Below are 22,833 nucleotides of genomic sequence, written 5' to 3'. Positions count from 1 at the left end.
TCCTGACAACTGATAACAATATTCTTGTTACGTTCCCATGAAACGTGTCTAGAACATTAATATCTTACATTCAGAGAACATTGCAACTATGTTGTATAGTCTAAGAACATTGTAACCACGTTCTAGATAAGTTCTGGTTGACATTAAGGGAATGTTCTCTGAACTTTAACACCAAAACATGATAAGTTTCTCAGAAGGTTTTTGCTAACATAGATGGAATGTTCCCCTAACTAATGGAAAACTGGACACTAACATTACAAAAACATTCTCTCTCTCCCTAGAATTGTTAGCTGGGTAACCATCACTGTTATATATATAATATAATATAATATATGCCATTTAGCAGACGCTTTTATCCAAAGCGACTTACAGTCATGTGTGCATACATTCTACGTATGGGTGATCCCGGGGAACGAACCCACTACCCTGGCGTTACAAGCGCCATGCTCTACGAACTGAGCTACAGAAGGACCACCATCTGTTGACTGTTGTTTATCATAAAAATCATATGGTATAGAGCGTAATCGCAGGGGTTGAATATGCTTAGTAAATCTAACTGTAAACAAACCAAACTGTCAAATTCAACGTTGTGCCTTCCACCCCCTCTGTCGTGACAAACACAAGTCCATGAATGTGCGCACACAGAGACCAACACACTTCCATACATGTACCAGGTGACCTATGGACTCCTGAAGTAAAGAAGATTAAAATAGCTGAGTCAGGAGAATAGATCAGTTATGCTATGGTTTTAGTGCTGACTGTCAAGTATTCTGAGACCCCTAAACCAATGGGCTGACTTCCATAACACATAGCTAATATCCCAGGAAGGATGTAGAGATGGTTTTAGTGCCGACTGTCAAGTATTCTGAGACCCCTAAACCAATGGGCTGACTTCCTTAACACACAGCTAATATACCAGGAAGGATGTAGAGATGTGTTGGCCAGTGGATGTAAAAGAGGATACGATTCCTAGCTAGGCTGATTACTCAAACCATTACATGGTAGCACACATAACATAAAAACTGTAGGCACCTTTCCATTTTTAATGTTAATTCTCTTCCTGAATTGACCAAATTGAAATGGATGGACCCCAAACTTGTCTAGACCACTGTAGTAGAGTGAGGCAGATTTACATTTAATAGTGCTAATACTGTACTTGGTCCTGGTCTTGCAAACTCCTATGGTTAAACACGTTAACAAGACAGTACAAACAGATCTGTGACCAGGCTATAAATACTGTACCCATATAAACATAATTACTAGAAGGGACAAACAGAAATGGAATGGGTTATATAGAGTATAGTAGAGTGGATGATTACAGAGTAATAGAACGTTAACCTAGGCTAGCACAGCGTATAGTAAGGTTATTTATTTACCTTGGATAGCGCTGCTATGTCCAGTAGTCCTTCGAAGGTCTTGAGTCTTAAGTTAGGTCCATTATAGAAGGGCTCGCATTGTGCCTTCCTACCTAGCCAGTATATGGTGATCAGCACCTGGGAGAAAGAGGACATGGGTTAATACAAACATCATAATTATAATATACGCATAGTTTCTTTAAAGGAGCAATGCCAATTCTCTAATATTTTTCTACAACAGAATGAAGAGCATATTACTAGGATAGTATTTGCTTCTTTTCAAATATGTTGAGTGTTTGATTGAGCCTGCCTGGAGTGCCAATTGGGCGGGGATTGAACTTGTGTGGCTAAAGTATTTGAAAGAAAACATACTGTTTGAACTCGGGTAGACTGTTGAAAACAGTATGACGTTCAGTTCTATATTGATGAGAACACACTTACAGTACATTCTAGCAGCACACTAAATAGCCTGTATATAGTCTGGACTGTTAGGATGGATCATAAGATTTCTGTATAGTAATGACCCAGCAGAGTTGTCCTAAGGTCATACTGTAAACACTAGTGTCCAGCTCTTTGTTTTCCTGCCTCATCCAGAACCCTCTGATACACCACTGTTTGTTTGTGTGCACTGACCTGACCTAAACCCCTTGTAACATGTAGGGCTTTCAACTAATACAGTTGTATTAGTCGTATTGTACAGACGTGACGCTTGGCATTCAGGCCAAAGAGTTCAATCTTGGTTTCATCAGACCAGAGAATCTTGTTTCTCATGGTTTGAGAGTATTTAGGTGCCTTTTGGCAAACTCCAAGCAGGCTGTCGTGTGCCTTTCACTGAGGATTGGCTTCCATCTGGCCACTACAATAAAGGCCTGATTGGTGGAGTGGTTGTTCTTCTGTAAGATCCATCGGGGTCACCTCCCTGACCAAGGCCCTTCTCTCCTGATTACTCAGATTGGTCAAGCGGCCAGCTCTAGGAAGAGTCTTGGTGGTTCCGAACTCCTTCCATTTAAGAATGATGGACGCTACTGTGTTCTTGGGGACCTTCAATGCTGCAGTAATTGTTTGTTACCCTTCCCCAGATCTGTTCCTCGACACAATCCTGTCTCAGAGCTCTACAGACAATTCCTTCGACTTCATGGTTTGGTTTTTGCTCTGACGTGCACTGTCAACTCTGGGACTTTATATAGACAGGTGTGCCTTTCCAAGTCATGTCCAATCAATTGAATTTACCACAGATGGACTCCAATCAAGTTGTAGAAACATCAAGGATGATCAATGGAAACAGGATGCACCTGAGCTCAATTTCGAGTCTCATAGAAAAGGGTCTGAATACTTATGTATATAAGGTTTTTCAGTTTTTATTAATTATTCATTAGCAAAAAATGTCAAACTGGTTTTGCTTTGTCATTATGGGGTATTGTGTATAGGTTGATGTATAGGTCATTTAAAAAAATCAATTTTAGAATAAGGATGTAACTTAACAAATATTTAGAGAAAGTGAAGGGGTTTGAATACTTTCTGAATGCATTGTATGTATGGCTATGCACTGTATGTATAACTACTGCAGTTATATCTCCCGCAACCCTTTACAGAAATAGAATGCAGCTATTGCAAATAGCGACCATTGATAACCTTTCAGACAATTAAATCATGTTTATGCAGTTTTTATGGTATGGTAGATAGATGTGTTTTATTTCTACTAAATGTCAGGGTATTTAATCATTTTAAAGTACTCCGTTAGGAGAGAGTGGTCTGCGCGCAGGCAGCAGGCAAGCAGAAAGCTCGCAGCAGCTCAAGATGATTTGATTCACTGTTCTAATTGCCTAGTGATGGACTTAAGTCCTGCTTCAAAAGTAAAATATCAGTTCGAATCACCAGAAGTTTTGTGTCAGCATTTAAACAAAAAAAACATAGTTTAGCCTACCCTACCAGACAAACAACATTCCTTAGCCGAGGGCGCTTTCCAAGGGGCCAAATTCCATTATGTCTGAAAAGCTTAATCAATACAGGCTAACAGTAGCCTACTGTAGGACTTCGGTTCCATGACTAGGATAGGATATTCTACACACAAGAGACCTAAAACTGAACACACATCACCATCGAAGAGACCGAGCAGGCAGAGCAGGCCAACGCCAGGGAGAAGAAGGCAGAAGCTTGCTCATATGTTTTGGTAATCTGTATCTCACAATGTCTTGCCTTGCAAATTCACCCAAGTAGCATAAAGTTTGCCTCTTCCTCTCTGGTTTTATTTGAATTACACAACTCCCCAGGCCTTTATAGCCTTCCGGCTGTAATACGGAAAATAATATTTCGCGATAAACTTTGATTTTAATTAAGTGGGGGATGAAAAGAAATATGTTTTTCAGTTAAAAACTAGGGGGCACTATTTTCATTTTTGGAAAAATAACGTTCCCAAAGTAAACAGGCTATTTTCTCAGGACCAGATGCTAGAATATGCATATAATTGACAGCTTAGGATATAAAACACTCTACAGTTTCCAAAACTGTAAAAAAAAATTGTCTGTGAGTGTAACAGAACTGATATTGCAGGCGAAAGCCTGAGAAAAATCCAATCAGGAAGTGACTCTTATTTTGAAACCGCTGTCTTTCTATGCATCCCTATTGCCCATTGAAAGGGATATCAACCAGATTCCTTTTCTATGGCTTCCCTAATATGTCTACAGCCACTAGACATTGTTTCAGGCTTTTATTTTGAAGAATTAGCATGAACGACAACATTGCGTCAGTGGTCAGGTGGTGGCTCTCAGAGTGATTTGTGCGTAATAGACAAAGGCAGCCATTGTTCCTCTTGCTCCTACTGAAAAGCTAATTGTCCCAGATTGATTATAAAAAACGTTTGCCATGTTTCTGTCGATATTATGGAACTAATTTGTTGTCGTGACCGCAATTTCCGGTGAATTTCTGAACAAAACGTGGACAAGAAGGCTATCGATAAACTTACACAAACGCTTGTCTTGCTTTGGCTGTAAAGCATAATTTCAAAATCTGAGACGACAGGGTGATTAACAAAAGGCTAAGCTGTGTTTCACTATATTTCACTTGTGATGTCATGAATATGAATATTTTCTAGTAATATTTTTTGACGGTTGCGCTATGCTAATTAGTGTAGTTGATGACAATTCTCCCGGATCCGGGATGGGTAGTTCTATTAAGGATTTTTCTTAACGTTAAGGATTCCAACTTCGTTTTAACGTTCACACCTTTACTTACAACCTTGCTGAACTGGATAGCATTCATTTTGGTGGTGTTGACAAATTGGGGGCAAATCTTTGACAATAACTTATCAACATGGACATAGCTCCATCCTGTGAGTCAAATGCCTCTTCTTAGCTATACAACTTTTCAAACCTCCACACTCCGGGATAGATGAAGAGGTCTTCATCCAAACCAAATCAACCACAAGCCTGTCCCATCCTTCCTAGTTCGACCGCCAATGGGAATGGAAGAGGAAGTCTGACAGTCATTTCTTGTGTGGTTACGTCTGAGACACAACTGCAGCCCTCTGACAGAGGCCCTACCTGCACCAGTATATACATTTACATTACATTTACATTTAAGTCATTTAGCAGACGCTCTTATCCAGAGCGACTTACAAATTGGTGCATTCACCTTATGACATCCAGTGGAACAACCACTTTACAATAGTGCATCTAAATATTTTAAGGGGGAGGGGGTGAGAAGGATTACTTTATCCTATCCTAGGTATTCCTTAAAGAGGTGGGGTTTCAGGTGTCTCCGGAAGGTGGTGATTGACTCCGCTGTCCTGGCGTCGTGAGGGAGTTTGTTCCACCATTGGGGAGCCAGAGCAGCGAACAGTTTTGACTGAGCTGAGCGGGAACTGTACTTCCTCAGTGGTAGGGAGGCGAGCAGGCCAGAGGTGGATGAACGCAGTGCCCTTATTTGGGTGTAGGGCCTGATCAGAGCCTGGAGGTACTGAGGTGCCGTTCCCCTCACAGCTCCGTAGGCAAGCACCATGGTCTTGTAGCGGATGCGAGCTTCAACTGGAAGCCAGTGGAGAGAGAGGAGGAGCGGGGTGACGTGAGAGAACTTGGGAAGGTTGAACACTAGACGGGCTGCGGCGTTCTGGATGAGTTGTAGGGGTTTAATGGCACAGGCAGGGAGCCCAGCCAACAGCGAGTTGCAGTAATCCAGACGGGAGATGACAAGTGCCTGGATTAGGACCTGCGCCGCTTCCTGTGTGAGGCAGGGTCGTACTCTGCGGATGTTGTAGAGCATGAACCTACAGGAACGGGCCACCGCCTTTACATTGGCTGTAAATCTGCTAGGCTGATGGCTATAGGAGTTACAAGTAACAGAGCTGATCTTTCAGAAACATTGTGTACATTAATGTATGTGACTGTTTTGAATGCAACTGGGGCTCATTCAGTGGATGACTACCACGCCTCGTTCTTAGCTCTTCACAGTCTCCTTTTGGCAAGATCATTTATTGTGACTTAATTCATTCCATTTGATTTCTAAAGACGTAGATACTCACACAGGCTAAGCACACACACATTTTGAATAGATGTAAAACAAATTATGGCAAAAAAACAACAAAAGGATCTTGCAACAAATAGCCAACTCCTGCCATTGCTCCGTGCTTAACTACCTGTATACAATGGCCTTCTGTGTATGTCCATCAGCAACACTGTACCAGAGATGGAACTACAATCAAAACATGGATGGAACTAACACCCACCCAGGAGGAGCACCAGCATCATGGCCACACCCATAAAATACCAATGACCCATTTGTCCACTCACCCATGACAAGCCCTGCAGTGCGTCATTGCCATCACGCACTGACAATGGATGGGTAGGTCTGCCATTCCTTATGAGTGATGCCTCAACACTGAACACACTGACCCCACCTACCTAAACACCACGTTGTACTGAAAGTACACCATCCCAAAATAAAAAATACCAAAGCCTTAAATGAATGGGTGTGCACCGCAGTGCAGTCAGCACAACTGCATAAATAAAGATCACCCGTCTTTCTGCATGATTGATTGATTCAGCCAGGGCATGGAATGTTTTCTCTCTGCATTCTTTAACAATGAATAACCCACATTTATACGTACACATAACACCTTGTCACCCAGTATCAATCAAACGTTATGAAAAATTAGAAGGAAATGTCAGATCAGTCTGACATCAGCTTTTAGAGGTGACACACACACACACACACACACACACACACACACACACACACACACACACACACACACACACACACACACACACACACACACACACACACACACACACACACACACACACACACACACACACACATACATACATACATACATACATACATACATACATACATACATACATACATACATACATACATACATACATACATACATACATACATACATACATACATACATATATGAGAAAGGGATTGTGTTGGTGAGTGAGAGGAGTAAAGGGCGGGCAAACAGGGTGAGGCTGGCATTTCTCTCTCCAGCCAAGGAGCACAAATATAGCCCTTGTGTTGTGTTGCCCTGTTGCCGTTTACAGCCAGGACCGTAACCATGGAGAAGAGAGAGGACTTTATTGGCTGTTCACCATCACTTCTCGTTCCGTTTCACAATTTCTTCACAGTTCACACATGGCTGCTTAGAGGACAGACAGTTTGAGCAGTCCTGTGATGAAACCAAACCAGTACAGTGCGAGTTTGTCACACAGACACATCATAAATGCAAACAGAGTTTTTTTTGTAATTTCTTTTTGCTTAATGAGGAAAAGTGACAGGCCCAGACTTGTGGAGGTAAAACCACCAAACAAACGCGGTTTCTTTCCGCCTACCAGGGAAATGCTGACATGTCACTTATTCAGGACCTCCTCGAATATGAGATGGTGTATCTCAATGGGTTAATACTGTCATGAAAATGTAAAATAAATTAATGTTAATGGCATATTTGTGCAACATTCCTTTTCCGCTTGATTTTGTTTAGTTAAAGTAAACTTTAATATCCAGCCGTCATTCGTGAGGATTGTGGTCTGACAAAAAGGCACTCCACCCTGTAAATTAGACAGCTTGATCAACTGTGGCAGAGAATATTGCATAATCATATGCTATCGTGCCACAGTGCCACTCCTCTAGCTAACTGTCTGTTGACGGTCATTTAAATTCCTCAGGGGCCGAAGACTGTTGTACTCTACCTCCCACAGAATCCTCTTTGTAGTTCTGTTTTTGGGGCTGTGAAGTAAACTCCACATGTCAATAATTGTCTAAACCAAAAGGCCAACAGCAGAGGGACTTTGGACCAGAAATGTAGTCTGTCTCTCAGACACAGAAAGGAAGCAGACAGTTAAACATAAGCAGGGCTAAATACGCCATATTTATGCTGCAGGTAATATTTGGGGAAGTTGTATTAAGTTCACTCCTCAGGAGCACCACTGTGTCCTTGACACTGAATCCATCATTAATGTCACTGATTGCTTAGAATGTGCACAGACCGGGGTAGTTTACACTAGGGCGAAACCATTTTCTACCTTAACTCCAACAAATGAACATTTTCAGTTAGAAAAAGGATCAGAAAACCAGTCAGTATCTGGTATGACCACCATTTGCCTCATGCAGCGCGACATCACCTTCGCATAGAGTTGATCAGGCTGTTGATTGTGGCCTGTGGAATTTTGTCCCACTCCTCTCCAATGGCAAGTTGCTGGATATTGGCAGGAACTGGAACACGCTATCGTACACGTCGATCCAGAGCAGCCCAAACATGCTCAATGGGTGACATGTCTGGTCAGTATGCAGGTGTCACGTTCTGACCTTTATTTCCTTTGTTTTGTCTTTATTTAGTATGGTCAGGCGTGAGTTGGGGTGGGCAGTCTATATTTGTTTTTCTATGTTGGTTTTCGTGTTCAGCCTAGTATGGTTCTCAATCAGAGGCAGGTGTCGTTAGTTGTCTCTGATTGAGAATCATACTTAGATAGCCCCGGGTTTCACTGTTGGTTTGTGGGTGTTTGTTTCCGTGTGAGTGTTTGTTGCCACACGGTACTGTTTCGGTTTTCGTTTTCATCACATCGTTTTTGTTTTGTATTTCAGTGTTCAGTTCGTTTTTAATAAATTGTCATGAACACTACCCACGCTGCATCTTGGTCCAATCCTTACTCCTCTTCAGACGAAGAGGAAATCTGCCATTACAGCAGACCATGGAAGAACTGGGACATTTCCAGGAATTGTGCACAGATCCTTGAGACATTGGGCTGTGCGTCATCATGCTGAAACATGACGTGATGGCGGCGGACGAATGACACGGTAATGGGCCTCAGAATCTTTTCACCGTATCTCTGTGTATTCAAATTGCCAAATCGATAAAATGCAGTTGTGGCCATTGTCTGCCTGCCCATACTATAACCCCAGCGCCACCATGGGGCATCAGAAAACCGCTCTCCCACATGACGCCATACACACTGTCAGGTCAAGATCCTGGTGAGGACAATGAGCACGCAGATTTGATGGTTTCTGACAGTTTGTGCAGAAATTCTTCAGTTGTGCAAACCCACAGTTTCATCAGACGTCTGAGTGGCTGGTCTCAGATTAACCTGCAGGTGAAGAGGCTGGCGTGGTTACATGTGGTCTGTGGTTGTGAGCCAGCTGGCCAAATTCTCTAAAACAACATTGATGCGGCTTATGGTAGTGAAATGAACATTTGATTCTGAATTTATATTTTTGTTTACTACAGAATGTTTTCTACATGTCACATGCAACCTCATGTTTTCATAAGGAATGTCTTATCAGTCCGTATCCTCAACCCAACAGCTTTTTCATGACATATGGCAATGTTCATCCAAGGTATGTGCACTTTTGACAGATTTATCAGACTTATCAGACTTATCAGTGGTTAGCTCACGTAAGGCTGGGTAATAGACGTATACACCAGCCAGCGGTAGTGCTGAGAGATGTGCTTTTTGAGGTTGGTTCAATAAAAAAATAATCATGAATGAAAAGTATTTGAATAAACATGAAAAGGTGACTAAAGAATTGCTCATACATGTCCTATTAAACAGCATATAAACACCGTAAATAGGTCAGGAGCCAGACAGGGAGCCTAAGGAGGAACATAAATGTATTACTTAGGGTACATTATTAGCCTATTATTTGCATTATTACAAGGCTATAGCCTACACAGAAATACACTGTGAAGTCTATATAGCCTACAGAGAAATATACTGTGAAGGCTTAGTAGCCTACAAAGAAATATACTGTGAAGGCTATATAGCTTACAAAGAAATATATTGTGAAGGCTATAGCCTACAAAGAAATACACTGTGAAGGCTATGTAGCATTAAAGAAATACACTGTGAAGGCTATATAGCCTACAAAGAAATATACTGTGAAGGCTATATAGCCTACAGGCTTATGTGATGGTGCCTGGAGAGCAGGCCAGCAGCCGCGAATACCCTCTTCACACTTGCAGAGCCACTGGGGATGCTAAACACCCTTCAGGCCACTCTTGCCAGGCTGGGCAGTGATGCAGTTTTTCATTATTTTTTAAAATGTATAGGTAGACCTAAATGTTTTTAGGCAAAATAACCTATCAAAACGTAAAGTAATTTGAAAGAGGTAATATGTCAGGCCTATTGGGTCAAAACTTATAAGAGATCAGAATTTTTGTTTATAAAATACTTTGCTACAATACTTTGCTACCCACTTCCTTCCTTTCTGTTAGCATGTGCACGTAGTAAGTACACCATCATGGTTTTGGGATACGTGTCTTTTCAGATTCCACAATGATTCTTTAGTTGTGGACACTACATCAACGCACTCACTCTTGGTCCTCCTCATCTCTGTAAGTCAACTTGATTTTGCACCTGTGTGTTTTATCAGTTTCTTTATGAAAATATTTAGCGAGCGCCATGACAGTAGATAAAGCAAGGGGCTATAGCAGCACACAAGTAGACCACAGATGCATGCTGTGCCGGGCATGCCCTAAAGTTGTTAAGTGAGGAGCAGGTGAGAAGGCCAACGCTCCAGCTTTTGGGAAACGTGTTAAGTGAGCGGTACTGGAGCAGGTGAGAAGGCCAACGCTCCAGCTTTTGGGAAACTTGTTAAGTGAGCGCTACTGGAGCAGGTGAGAAGGCCAACGCTCCAGCCTTTGGGAAACTTGTTAAGTGAGCGGTACTGGAGCAGGTGAGAAGGCCAACGCTCCAGCTTTTGGGAAACTTGTTAAGTGAGCGCTACTGGAGCAGGTGAGAAGGCCAACGCTCCAGCCTTTGGGAAACTTGTTAAGTGAGCGGTACTGGAGCAGGTGAGAAGGCCAACGCTCCAGCCTTTGGGAAACTTGTTAAGTGAGCGGTACTGGAGCAGGTGAGAAGGCCAACGCTCCAGCTTTTGGGAAACGTGTTAAGTGAGCGGTACTGGAGCAGGTGAGAAGGCCAATGCTCCAGCCTTTGGGAAATGTGTTAAGTGAGCGGTACTGGAGCAGGTGAGAAGGCCAACGCTCCAGCATTTGGGAAACGTGTTAAGTGAGTGGTACTGGAGCAGGTGAGAAGGCCAACGCTCCAGCCTTTGGGAAACGTGTTAAGTGAGTGGTACTGGAGCAGGTGAGAAGGCCAACGCTCCAGCCTTTGGGAAACTTTCTCCTCGCTGTGCTCCAACTCCGCTCACATAATCTGTTTCCACTACATGCTAGCAGAGTGGAACTGACCTTCCATGGAGTTGCATTATTTTCCAGAGAACGCATAGAGCCCTGAGTTGATTATCCCTTTCATACCATGCCTATAATTTAACACATTTCCTGCTAAAAATGTGTTCATTTGAAGGTAAAAATGTGTTCAACATCCACTGAAGTAGCTAGAAAGTTTAATAGATAGTTACAGTAGTTGCCTTGGTAACAGAACAAAGTAATCAAACCTTCAGAATTCAACAATGGCAATAATGTTTTCAATGATACTTTTGCTGTCAAAAGCATTTCAAACATAGAACATGTAAGAATGACGTATAGCCATTGAATTCTGCAATGCTGATAATGAAGTACAGCCTTTGAATTCTACCGTGCTGATATACCATACTCAAAGACTCAATCATGGACACTCTTACTGACAGTTGTGGCTGCTTCGTGTGATGTATTCTTGCCCTTTGTGCTGTTGTCTGTGCCCAATAATGTTTGTACCATGTTTTGTGCTGTTTCCATGTTGTGTTGCTACCATGTTGTTGTCATGTGTTGCTACCAAGCTGTGTTTTCATGTGTTGCTGCCTGCTATGTTGTTGTCTTAGGTCTCTCTTTATGTAGTGTTATGGTGTCTCTTAAAATGATGTGTGTTTTGTCCTATATTTTATTTTGTATTTTTAATCCCATCCCCTGTCCCTGCAGGAAGCCTTTTGCCTTTTGGTAGGCCGTCATTGTAAATAAGAATTTGTTCTTACCTGACTTGCCTAGTTAAATAAAGGTGAAATGAATAAAAAAGTGGGTTAGAGGGAAATAATGCAAACTCTAGAATACCCTTCAAGCCAATCAAAAACAAGTATTCAACACTGACATGGTATACATTTTTTCACAAATCACAGCACAGATTGAAGGGTACACTTCCTGCTTATACTTCCTGGCATGGGTACACTTAAAATGGCTGCCAATCCACCCATTATGCTATCATTGACTTAAATGGAGACGCCCTTTCTATTCATTCTTCTTTCTATGGGTTTTGCATAGGCGCGTGAATACCACACTGTAACGTTAGGATGGCCGGTTGGTTTGAGATTCCTGTTTAACAAGTTGTTGGACTGGTTCAAACCAGTAATGAGGATGTGGCTATGGAGAGAAGGTCGGAGAAGCAATTGATGGATGCAGTCATGGTGGAAGTAGAAGTGCTGGTTGATTCTGGTGGAGAGTTGAGCAAGCTCGGCAAAAGAGTGGAAGACTGTCAATGAAAAATAGAGCAAAAATTGCTGAAAATGGTTTATTGTTGGAGTGCGATTCAGTAACAATGATGTACTGTATACTTGGTGAGATCTGAGGTCACAAACATGATAAAGGATGCATTAGGAAAGGTAGAGTCAGAGTTTGCTCCCCTGAATGAGACGTTTGCTCCCCTAAATGTAACAAAAGTCAAACTTTGGAGGGGGGAAGGGGGAATCTAAATAATGCTAATTTAACCACTCTCCTATTTGTTTTAAATGCAGTGGTAAATATGTTTTACAGTGGTAAATGTGAAACACCCCCACCTCTGTCATAGTTTAAACCATTTATATCTACAGTACCTTGGGAAAGTATTCGGCCCCCTTGAACTTTGCGACCTTTTGCCACATTTCAGGCTTCAAACATAAAGATATAAAACTGTGGGACACAATCATGAAGTGGAACGACATTTATTGGATATTTCAAACTTTTTTAACAAATCAAAAACTGAAAAATTGGGCGTGCAAAATTATTCAGCCCCTTTACTTTCAGTGCAGCAAACTCTCTCCAGAAGTTCTTTCGCAAGGCACTGTATGTGGCGCCACAGTCCACATTGAAAGAATTGGCCTCAGCTTAGCTCCTTTACGTATAGATTTTCCTTTGTACATGCTCATTGTCGCCATTTGTTTGCATATGGTCGATGGTCGACAATATCACTGGAGAACTAGCCTACAGCTAGACACCAATGTGCATCCAATCCATCCAACAAGTAGCCTATAAGTTAATGACAGTAGGCTTATAGTTTGTTCTTTCGGTCAGAAGTGTTTGATTTTACAATGGCATAGGCCTACATTGTTGGATTTGTGTGCCCGTGAGAACTGAAGATGCCAAGCAAAAACTAATGAATTATGGACAATTCATGAACTAGGGTGTAACTCATGTCTTACACTGAATGTAGGATATCGGTTGTGCATGTGTTCATGTGTGTAAAATTGCCTCGCCAAATAAATGCAGTTTTTCCACCTTCTTTTTACCACTACATCACTGGCTACCGGTAGGCCTATGTGAAGTTGATGGTGATACACATTGTAGCCTAGTTTGGTAAGTTGACCATGTATGTTAGGCTGACCATCACGTTTTTCCTGGGACAGTTTCAGTCCCATTTCAGGTGCCACAACTTTTTAGGCTACAAAAAAAGGTACATTTGTCAGCAAGACGCATCAATTAATGTAGGCATAATCAATGGCAAATTGCTGAATGTCATTAGGCACATATTTTGGTGTTTTTTTAACAGATGGCTATTTCAATTCATTAAATGGTGCGAGTTCGGATTCTGGAATTATTTTGGAGTGGACAAACATGCATAGGTAGCCTACTTTTTAAAATAATTTGTTTGACAATCAGATGAAAATATCATGACTGGTTGTGTTCAGGCCACATTAAAGGGCATTTCATTTTGACTGTTTAAATGACGTTTTCATTATTAGACCCCAACTACCTTATACACACAAGTGTAAAGGAATGAATACAAATATGTACATAAAAATATATGAATGAGCGATGCAGCACATGGTATAGAAATCATGTCCAATCAACTGAATTTCCCACAGGTGGACTCCAAGTTGTTAAAACATCTCAAGGATGATCAATGGAAACAGGATGCAGCTGAGCTCAATTTAGAGTCTCATATTTGCTAAAAAAAATATTTAAAAACTGTTTTTGTTTTGTCATTATGGGGGTATTGTGTGTAGATTGATGAGGAAAAATATAATTTAATCAATTTTAGAATAAGGCTGTAACGTAACAAAATGTGGAAAAAGGGAAGGGGTCTGAATACTTTCCGAATGCACTGTACATGAATTCTATGCTGCTACCATTACACATGCCGCAATGATTTTCCATTGAACAGGTTAATATACAAAAGCAAAAAAATTACGCAAAAAAACTCATTGCGGCCAGGCGTCCTGCCTTTAGACTACAAATGCAAAGCTGCCCATTTCAAAGGAAAACGCTTCAAAGGAAAACAGAGATGACTGTATTCAAATATAAATACAGTATAGGTTACATAAGCATATATATTTGAAGGATATTTCTATGCTACGGTGTGTAATTTTTGCACTCAGTGACCAGTTTATACAGGGTACACCACCCCGTTCACGAAATGGTTCGCTCCTGCACACAGTGAGTCACATGGCAGTGGCTTGCTATATAAATCAGGCAGACCGGCATCGAGGCATTCAGTGACTATTCGATTGAATGTAAGAATGGGCAAAACTCGAGACCTAGGAGAATGAGTGTGGTATGATCGTCTGGAACCAGGCGTGCTCGTTCCAATATCTCAGAAACAGCTGGCCTGCTGAGCTTTTCACGCACGACAGTGTCTCAGATTTACCGAGAATGGTGCGGAAAACAAAAATATCCAGTCAGCGGCAGTCCTCTGGGTGAAAACAGCTAGTTGATGAGAGGTCGAAGGAGAATGGCAAGAATCGCGCAAGCTAAGAGGTGTCCCACAAACTGGCAAATAACGGGGCAGTACAACAGTGGTGTGTAGAACAACATCTCGGAATGCACAACTCGTCGGTCCTTGTCATGGGTGGGCTATTGCAGCAGAAGACCTGGTTCAACTCCTATCAGCTAAAAACAACAAGAAGAGGCATCAGTGAGCACGTGATCACCAACACTCGACAATTGAGGTGTGAAAAAAACATTGCTTGATTCGACGAATCCCGGTTCCTGTTGCGTCCCGCTGATGGTAAAGTCAGAACACCGTGAGTCAATGGCCCCATCCTGCCTAGTGTCAACAGTACAGGCATATTAGGTCCCTTGATACCAATTAAGCAATGTCTGAATGCCACACCTTGTAGAATCCATGCCCCAAAGAATTCAAGCTATATAATGGCGCTGGAGGAGATGGATACCGTTTCACGGTCTCCTAACCAATTGTACTATTGTGTGTATTTTTTCAAGTTATTTGTTACTTATTTTGTAGATAATGTTTCTGCCACCGTCTCGTATGACCAAAAAGAGCTCCTAGATATCAGGGCAGCGATTACTCACCTCGTAATGGAAGAAGATTTTTTCTTTAACGAGTCAGACTCAAAGTATTTACTTCAAACACCCGACAAGGCCCAAATCCCCGTGATTCGCATGAGAAAGACACAGAGATATAGGGGACGTAGGTCGGGGTGCCTTGTAAAGATCCGACGACGAGTGGGTAATCTGCCTCAACCATCAGTACTATTAGCTAACGTACAATCATTGGATAACAAAATAGACAAACTACGATCACAAGTATCTCATGGTAAGCTGTATACCACATTATTTACTAAAAGAGTTTATCTGTATTCTTCTTAGCTATCTATTTACCACCACAAACCGATGTTAGCACAAGGACCACACTTAATGAGCTGCATACGGCCATAAACAAACAGGAAAACGCTCATCCAGAGGTGGCGCTCCTAGTGGCCTGGGACTTTAATGCAGGGAAACTTAAATCCATTTTGCCTAATTTCTACCAGCATGTTAAATGTGCGACAAGGGGAAAAAAAAACCTCTAGACCACTTTTACTCCAGACGCATACCAAGATCTCCCTCGTCCTCTATTTGACAAATCTGACCATAACTCTTGCATTCTGATTCCTGCTTACATGCTAAAACTAAAGCAGGAAGCACTAGTGACTCAGTCAATTAAAAAGTGATCAGATGAAGCAGGTGCTAAGCTACAGGACTGTTTTGCTAGCACAGACTGGAATATGCTACAGGATTCTTCCGATGGCATTGAGGAGTACACCATATCAGTCACTGGCTTCATCAATTAGTGCATTGATGACGTTGTCCCCACAGTGACTGTCCGTACATACCCCAGCCAGAAGCCATGTATTACAAGCAACATCTGCACTGAGCTAAAGGATAGCCCGGAAGCTAACCCGGAAGCTTATAAGAAATCCGGCTATGCCCTCCGACGAACCATCAAACAGGCAAAGCGTCAATACAGGACTCTGACGCTCTTCGGATGTGGCAGGGCTTGCAAACTATTACAGACTACAAAGGAAAGCACAGCCATGAGCTCCCAGTGCTACGAGCCTACGGGACCTGCTAAATTACTTCTATGCTTGCTTCGAGGTAAGCAAGAGTGAAGCATGCATGCATGAGAGCATCAGCTACCGGACGACTGTGATCACGCTCTCTATAGCTAATGTGAGCAAGACCTTTAAACAGGTCAACATTCACAAGGCCACAGGGTCAGATGGATTACCAGGACGTGTACTCAGAGCATGCCCTAACCAACGGGCAAGTGTCTTCACTAACATTTTCGACCTGTCCCTGACAGAGTCTGTAACACCAACATGTTGTTTCAAGCAGACCACCATAGTCCCTGTGCCCAAGAACACTAAGGAAACCTGCCTAAATGACTACCAACCTGTAGCATTCATGTCTGTAGCCATGAGTTGCTTTGAAAGGCTGGTCAACACTCCAATTTGCATACCGCTACAACAGATGATGCAATCTATATTGCACACCACACTGCCCTTTCCCACCTGGACAAAAGGAACACCAATGTGAGGATGCTATTCATTGACTACAGCTTAGTGTTCAACACCATAGTGCCCTCAAAGCTCATCACTAAGGTAAGGACCCTGGGACGAAACACCTCCCTCTGCAACTGGATCCTGGACTTCCTGACGGGCCGCTCCCAGGTGGTAAGGGTACATAACAACACATCCACCATGCTGATCCTCAACACAGGGGTCCCTCAGGGGTGCGTTCTCAGTCCCCTCCTGTACTCCCTGTTCACTCATGACTGCATGGCCAGGCACGACTCTAATACCATCATTAAGTTTGCCGGACGACAACCGTGATAGGCCTGATCACCGACAAGGACGAGACAGCCTATTAGGATGAGGCCAGAGACCTGGCTGTGTGATGCCAGAACAACAATATTTCCCTCAAAGTGATCAAGACTAAGGAGATGATTGTGGACTACAGGAAAAGGAGGACCGAACACAACATTCTCATCGACGGGGCTGTAGTGGAGCAGGTTGAAAGCTTCAAGTTCCTTGGTGTCAATGTCACCAACAAACTATCCTGGTCCAAACATACCAAGACAGTCATGAAGAGGCAACGCCTATTCCCCCTCAGGAGAATGAAAAGATTTGGCATGGGTCCTCAGATCCTCAAAAAGTTCTACAGCTGCACCTGAGCATCCTGACTGGTTGCATCACTGCCTGGTATGGCAACTGCTCAGCATCTAACCGCAAGGCGCTACAGAGGGTAGTGCTTAAGGTCCCAATGCAGAGTGCCAATGCATCACACCTAAAAGTGAGAAAATAACTATTGTTCAGCTGAAAAACAAATGAAAATGAAGTTGTGAGTCATAAGGGTTAATCTTATAAGCAATCGTAAGTGCATTATAAATGGTTTATAACTGGAGGTAAATATTGTCTCATTATTTGGTTAATACTTGACCAGTTATTGCACTATTATGACCAAGGCAATAACAGTATTTTAATGGATTTACAAATGATTAAATAATCATTAATGTCATTATAACCCCTTTACAAATGCAGCCTTATTGTAAATTGTTACCCATATGGTAAACAATCACTTGAAAATGGCATGTAGTTGTCAATGATTTTAGCGGAGCTGAGGTTCTCTTTGCCCCCCAGCAGCCAAATCGAACATATTGTGGCATTTTATTGAAAACAATATATTCCGACTGTGGCTGCGGTTGTGTGAAATATGTTAGAGGAGCATACTTCCTGTAGAATCTGTCCATTCATTACTCTCTCCTGCCTTATCTGTATCTCATATTCTGTCTGTGCCGACCGCGTTGCTAGGGTCCGGAGGGTGTGGTGTGGTTAGTTACCAACAGACAGAGTTGTTTGGTGTGTGTGTGTTACTGAGCGCGTGCACACCTTTGACAGCGCCCTCAGAAGGACGGTTGACAGTCATTGTGAATCCTGGGAGAAATTAACCTGCTGCTTGCGCGACCTTATCTAAGGAGTGGCTAATTTAAAGCTGCATCATTAGACAATGCTGAATGACGCACTAAAGCACACAGAGAGAGGGAGAGGGAGAGGGAGAGGGAGAGGGAGAGGGAGAGGGAGAGGGAGAGGGAGAGGGAGAGAGAGACAGAGAGACAGAGAGACAGAGAAAGAGAGAGAGAGAGAGCGAGAGAGAAAGAGAGAGAGATTCACTGGCATGTCAGGTCAGGTTCACTTCACAGTGGTTTCGTGTTTTAAGACATTACTGGAACACACCTTTGTCTAATGAATCACTTCGTAAAAAGGGTACACTGTATAATACACTTCACCCATGAGAGTCAATAGATTACATCAGTAGTGTGGCACACCTCCTACACAGTGTATTTATCATGAAAATCCCATTCGTCACAGAAACACGACATGACCAAAACTCTGCTCTGCTCGAACATCGCCATCCAAAATCATGGGCATTAATATGGAGTTGGTCCCCCCTTTTGCTGTTATAACAGCCTCCACGTTTCTGGGAAGGCTTTCCACTAGATGGTGGAACATTGCTGCAGGGACTTGCTTCCATTCAGCCACAAGAGCATTAGTGAGGTCAGGCACTGATGTTGGGCGACTAGGCCTGGCTCACAGTCGGCGTTCCAATTCATCCCAAAAGGTGTTTGATGAGGTTGAGGTCAGGGTGTAGGCCAGTCAAATTATTTCACACCGATCTCGACAAACCATTTCTGTATGGACTTCGCTTTGTGAACAGGGGCAGTTCCATGCTGAAACCTGGAAAGGTCCTTCTAAGCTGTTGCCACAAAGTTGGAAGCACAGAATAATCTAGAAAGTCATTGCACGCTTTAAAGTTAAGTTTTCCCCTTCACTGGAACTAAGGGGCCTTGCCAGATGGTGAAGCGTGAATTTTTACTCCAGAAAACGCGTTTCCAATGCTACAGAGTCCAATGGTCGACAAGCTTTACACCACTCCAGCCGATGCTGGGCATTGCGCACGGTGATCTTAGGTTTGTGTGATGCACGGGCTTGAAAACCCATTTCATGAAGCTCCCGACGAACAGTTGTGCTGACGTTGCTTCCAGAGGCAGTTTGGAAAACAGAAGATTTCGTTGTTGTTCCTACACGCTCCTAACAACATTGTTGCTCCTACACGTTTCCACTTCACAATAATATTACTTACAGTTGACCGGGGCAGCTCTCAGAAATTTGACGAACTGACTTGTTGGAAAGGTTGCATCTTATAAGGGTTCATTAAGGTCATTCTACTGGCAATGTGTGGCTATGGAGATTGCATGGCTGTGTGCTCAATTTTATACACCTGTCAACTACGGGTGTGCCTGAAATAGCAGAATCCACTCATTTGAAGGAGTGTCCACATACTTTTGTATATATAGTGTATGTGTTGGTGTTTCTCCATGCTACGTCCGCTGCCATGGTGAATGTGTTTAAGCAGACGGTCTCTACCTCCCGCCACCTCCCTGAGACACACCTGTGTGAAAACTGAACAGGTTGTTCCACATACCGCATGCACCTCTGCCCAGTGAGAAGATGAGGAGGAGACACAGAAACTGTAAACAAACACACCTTTTTTTGTATTTTCTATTACCTATATAATTATTAACACTGCATTGTTAGGAGAGCTTTTAATAAATGATTTCACTGTATTGTTTTACACAAATGTTTTGCATGTCAACAAACAAGCTTTCAAAATTTATAACTTTCAAAATACAGAAACTTCATACGATGGAAAATGCATCATACCGGCTGTATTTAGAAAGTTATTTATTTTCAAAACTTGATTGCTGACATGCAAAACATTTTGGAACTTTATCAAATGGACTAATATGTCAACAATGGACTAATGACACAAATACCAAAATATAGTTTTGGGGTGGAATTTCCCTTTAAGGCAGTGCAAGGCAGAACTGAGTCAGACTTGTCACATAATCTCTCTCTTTACAGAGACATAACTCATTCACTGTCAGCGCTGAGATAGATCGATCGATCGATAGATAGATGATAGAAAGAGTTGAAGTGGGAAGTTTGGCTTTTAATCAATGACACCTTTGTTTTATGTGCAATTATGCAGAATGAAAAAGTTAAAGATGCTATACCTTTGTGTATGTATGTACAGTTGAAGTCAAAAGTTTACATACACTTAGCTTGGAGTCATTAAAACTTGTTTTTCAACCATTCCACAAGTGTATTGTTAACAAACTAGTTTTGGCAAGTTGGTTAGGACATCTACTTTGTGCATGACACAAGTCATTTTTCCAACAATTGTTTACAGACAGATCATTTCACTTAAAATTCACTGTATCACAATTCCAGTGGGTCAGAAGTTTACATACACTAAGTTGACTGTGCCTGTAAACAGCTTGGAAAATTCCAGAATATGATGTCATGGCTTTAGAAGCTTCTGATGTCGTCATTTAAGCCAATTGGAGGTGTACCTGTGGATGTATTTCTAGGCCTACTGTCAAAATCAGTGCCTCGTTGCTTGACATTATGGGAAAATCAAAAGAAATCAGCCAAAAAATTGTAGACCCCCACAAGTTTGGTTCATCCTTGGGAGCAATTTCCAAACACCTGAATGTACCACGTTCATCTGTACAAGCAAGTATAAACACCATGGGACCACGTAGCCATCATACCGCTCAGGAAGCAGACGCGTTGTGTCTCCTAGAGATGAACCTAATTTGCTGCGAAAAGTGCAAATCAATCTCAGAACAGCAATATAAGATGCTGGAGGAAACAGGTACAAAAGTATCTATATCCACAGTAAAATGAGTCCTATATTGACATAACCTGAAAGGCCGCTTAGCAAGGAAGAAGCCACTGCTCCAAAACCACCATAAAAAAGACAGACTACAGTTTGCAACTGCACGTGGGGAAAAAGATTGTACTTTTTGGAGAAATGTCCACTGGTCTCATGAAGCAAAAATAGAACTGTTTGGCCATGAGGACCATTGTTATTTTTGGAGGAAAACGGGGGATGCTTGCATGCCGAAGAACATCATCCCAACCTTGAAGCACCGGGGTGGCAGCATTATGTTGTTGGGATGCTATGCGGCAGGAGGGACAAAATAGATGGCATCATGAGGTAGGAAAATCATGTGGATATATTGAAGCAACATCTCAAGATATCAGTCAGGAAATTAAAGCTTGGTCACAAATGGGTCTTCCAAATGGACAATGACCCCAAGCATACTTCCAAAGTTGTGGCAAAATGGCTTAAGGACAACAAAGTCAAGGTATTGGAGTGGCCATCACAAAGCCCTGACCTCAATCCTATAGAAAATGTGTGGACAGAGCTGAAAAGGTGTGTGCGAGCAAGGAGGCCTACAAACCTGACTCAGTTACACCAGCTCTGTCAGGAGGAATGGGACAAAATTCACCCAACCTATTGTGGGAATGTTGTGGAAGGCTACCTGAAACGTTTGACTCAAGTTAAACAATTTAAAGGCAATGCTACCAAATACTAATTGAGTGTATGTAAACTTCTGACCCACTGGGAATGTGATGAAAGAAATCAAATCTGAAATAAATCATTCTCTATACTATTATTCTGACATTTCACATTCTTAAAATAAAGGGGTGATCCTAACCGACCTAAGACAGGGAATTTTTACTAGGATTAAATGTCAGGAATTGTGAAAAACTGAGTTTAAATGTATTTGGCTAAGGTGTATGTAAACTTCCAACTTCAACTGTAGATACATACACGTTCACCCCAGTCACGCACGCACACACACATTCACTTGCCCAAGGAAGTATCTATCTAAAGTCTGTTATGAGAAAGGCAAATCTCTGTTCAAAGTTAGTCTCATAACGATCCAGTCACAGATCAGTCATAGACAGCTAAAAAATATTTTCAATAGTCAATAGACAAAAATGTATTATTATATTGTCATCGGTATGTAAATATGTGTAATCTGTGTATCATATGTAGCAGCACTTACTTGACATTGACTCTAGTGGATGTGTCTTGGAGGTCTCCTGAGCAAAAGAGCTGTGCCTCTTTTAGTCTGAGGAAGACTATAACATTGTCCTGTAGAGAGACAGACAGTCAGGACTGAGAGACTGATAGGTAGAGAGGTGTGTCCACCTTCAGTCACCGTCAATAATCACTCAGGAATTCTCTGGCAGATGTGACACGCAACAGTTGGACACTTCACTGCTGCATCCAAAGTTCATACCACCGGGAAGAACTGAGAAATGGGCAGGTAGGAGCGTGTGTGCGTAGCAAATAGAGTGTGACAATGCAGAACACACAAACACAGGTCGGCAGGGGCTAGGCAGCAGCGAATTAACAGCTCCAAAACTACCTGTGGGAGTGTGTTGGGCCAGTCAAAGGGGCAGGCCTTTTCGAACTAAGAAGAATGACATCAGAGCTACATTCTAGTCCCACCCCCCACCAGCCCCAGTCATGCAAAGCAGAGCTGCCACCTAGTGAGTGTAGTCTACAACCTGTAACACACTTTCTCTCACACGTCTCTCCCTCTCCTCCCATGCTGTAGAATACCTGTGGAATCTCAGGGGTGGATGATTCTTTTGAAAACATGCGGTTGCCATGTAACAAGAGGTCAGGTGACTGAAACTAACAGCCAAA

The 22,833-nt window shown here is 42.4% G+C and overlaps 1 protein-coding gene across 1 annotated transcript in view; it reads right to left on the bottom strand.

Annotated features, from left to right (window-relative positions):
* lmo7a (LIM domain 7a) overlaps nt 1–22,448 on the bottom strand; it is an 85,901-nt gene extending 63,453 nt beyond the window's left edge. Inside the window, exons 1-2 of the mRNA XM_046366153.1 lie at nt 22,184–22,448; nt 1,377–1,493 (exon numbers count right to left, since the gene is read on the bottom strand). The gene's annotated coding sequence lies outside the window, so the exon portion shown is untranslated. The remainder of the gene's footprint in view (nt 1–1,376; nt 1,494–22,183) is intronic.
* Nucleotides 22,449–22,833: the final 385 nt, after the last annotated feature.

This window comes from Oncorhynchus gorbuscha, linkage group LG01 (genome assembly GCF_021184085.1).
Source record: "Oncorhynchus gorbuscha isolate QuinsamMale2020 ecotype Even-year linkage group LG01, OgorEven_v1.0, whole genome shotgun sequence".
Taxonomy (NCBI): domain Eukaryota; kingdom Metazoa; phylum Chordata; class Actinopteri; order Salmoniformes; family Salmonidae; genus Oncorhynchus; species Oncorhynchus gorbuscha.
Note: the sequence above shows the minus strand (reverse complement) of the source record. Positions and strands in the feature narration are given on the sequence as shown.